Source organism: Cucurbita maxima, unplaced genomic scaffold, assembly GCF_002738345.1.
Source record: "Cucurbita maxima cultivar Rimu unplaced genomic scaffold, Cmax_1.0 Cma_Scf01197, whole genome shotgun sequence".
Taxonomy (NCBI): domain Eukaryota; kingdom Viridiplantae; phylum Streptophyta; class Magnoliopsida; order Cucurbitales; family Cucurbitaceae; genus Cucurbita; species Cucurbita maxima.
In genome coordinates, this window is record NW_019273213.1 from 2,550 (window position 1) to 4,338 (window position 1,789).

At 49.9% G+C, this 1,789-nt stretch overlaps 6 non-coding genes across 6 annotated transcripts; all 6 read right to left on the reverse strand.

Annotated features, from left to right (window-relative positions):
- Nucleotides 1-445: 445 nt before the first annotated feature.
- On the reverse strand, nucleotides 446-564 carry LOC111475302. Its single transcript, XR_002716431.1, has one exon. It is a non-coding gene; the product is annotated as a 5S ribosomal RNA (ribosomal RNA).
- An 88-nt stretch (nucleotides 565-652) lies between these two features.
- LOC111475307 lies at nucleotides 653-771 on the reverse strand. The gene has a single exon (XR_002716435.1). It is a non-coding gene; the product is annotated as a 5S ribosomal RNA (ribosomal RNA).
- A 133-nt stretch (nucleotides 772-904) lies between these two features.
- LOC111475299 lies at nucleotides 905-1,023 on the reverse strand. Its single transcript, XR_002716428.1, has one exon. It is a non-coding gene; the product is annotated as a 5S ribosomal RNA (ribosomal RNA).
- Nucleotides 1,024-1,156: 133 nt separating this feature from the next.
- LOC111475296 lies at nucleotides 1,157-1,275 on the reverse strand. Its single transcript, XR_002716425.1, has one exon. It is a non-coding gene; the product is annotated as a 5S ribosomal RNA (ribosomal RNA).
- Nucleotides 1,276-1,409: 134 nt separating this feature from the next.
- LOC111475298 lies at nucleotides 1,410-1,528 on the reverse strand. Its single transcript, XR_002716427.1, has one exon. It is a non-coding gene; the product is annotated as a 5S ribosomal RNA (ribosomal RNA).
- A 133-nt stretch (nucleotides 1,529-1,661) lies between these two features.
- On the reverse strand, nucleotides 1,662-1,780 carry LOC111475305. Its single transcript, XR_002716433.1, has one exon. It is a non-coding gene; the product is annotated as a 5S ribosomal RNA (ribosomal RNA).
- Between the last annotated feature and the right edge of the window lie 9 nt (nucleotides 1,781-1,789).

The window sequence follows — 1,789 nt, forward strand, 5'->3', positions numbered from 1 at the left end:
GCTTTGCCCTGCTTATTCACTCGGACAATGCTCCCCCGTAGCAATGCTCCCCCGTAGCGTAGCGATGAAGAAGATGATCATTTATTTAGTAGGTGAACAGTCGAAGAACCACTCTAACGAAGAATGGAGCTTCTTTGTTTTGAAACATATTCTTTTGCGCAACAAGCTGCTGGGTCAATATCCCTTGCTATTAAATCTGCTCCAGTTATCTCATCTATAGAAGAAGCTAGTATAGAATAGGTCGTCAGGGGTGGGGGCTTTACCGGGGGGACTAACTAGTAAAAGGCCAAGGAGTACTGTATGATCGCACCCGACATGCCATGCGCACAAAATCGAATTTAACGCATGCGGGGCGGCATGATCGAAACGCGATGGGCGTGAGCGGGGGAGGTTCTCATTTGTAGAGAAAGGAAGAAANGAACTGGGAGAAATTGAAAGAAAAAAAGGGGTGCAACACGAGGACTTCCCAAGTGGTCACCCAACTTAGTACTACTCTCGCCCAAGCACACTTAACTGCGGAGTTCTGATGGGATCCGGTGCATTAGGGTTGGTATGATCGGATTTAACGCATGCGGGGCGGCATGATCGAAACGCGATGGGCGTGAGCGGGGGAGGTTCTCATTTGTAGAGAAAGGAAGAAAAGAACTGGGAGAAATNGCAACACGAGGACTTCCCAAGTGGTCACCCAACTTAGTACTACTCTCGCCCAAGCACGCTTAACTGCGGAGTTCTGATGAGATCCGGTGCATTAGTGCTGGTATGATCGCAACCGACATGCCATGCGCACAAAATCGGATTTAACGCATGCGGGGCGGCATGATCGAAACGCGATGGGCGTGAGCGGGGGAGGTTCTCATTTGTAGAGAAAGGAAGAAAAGAACTGGGAGAAATTGAAAGAAAAAAAGGGGTGCAACAAGAGGACTTCCCAAGTGGTCACCCAACTTAGTACTACTCTCGCCCAAGCACGCTTAACTGCGGAGTTCTGATGGGATCCGGTGCATTAGTGCTGGTATGATCATACACGACATGCCATGCGCACAAAATCGGATTTAACGCATGCGGGGCGGCATGATCGAAACGCGATGGGCGTGAGCGGGGGAGGTTCTCATTTGTAGAGAAAGGAAGAAAAGAACTGGGAGAAATTGAAAGAAAAAAAGGGGTGCAACACGAGGACTTCCCAAGTGGTCACCCAACTTAGTACTACTCTCGCCCACGCACGCTTAACTGCGGAGTTCTGATGGGATCCGGTGCATTAGTGCTGGTATGATCGCACCCGACATGCCATGCGCACAAAATCAGATTTAACGCATGCGGGGCGACATGATCGAAACGCGATGGGCGTGAGCGGGGGAGGTTCTCATTTTTAGAGAAAGGAAGAAAAGAACTGGGAGAAATTGAAAGAAAAAAAAGGGGTGCAACACGAGGACTTCCCAAGTGGTCACCCAACTTAGTACTACTCTCGCCCAAGCACGCTTAACTGCGTAGTTTTGATGGGATCTGGTGCATTAGTGCTGGTATGATCGCACCCGACATGCCATGCGCACAAAATCGGATTTAACGCATGCGGGGCGGCATGATCGAAACGCGATGGGCGTGAGCGGGGGAGGTTCTCATTTGTAGAGAAAGGAAGAAAAGAACCGGGAGAAATTGAAAGAAAAAAAAGGGTGCAACACGAGGACTTCCCAAGTGGTCACCCAACTTAGTACTACTCTCGCCCAAGCACGCTTAACTGCGGAGTTCTGATGTGATCCGGTGCATTAGTGCTGGTATGATCGCACCCGACATGCCA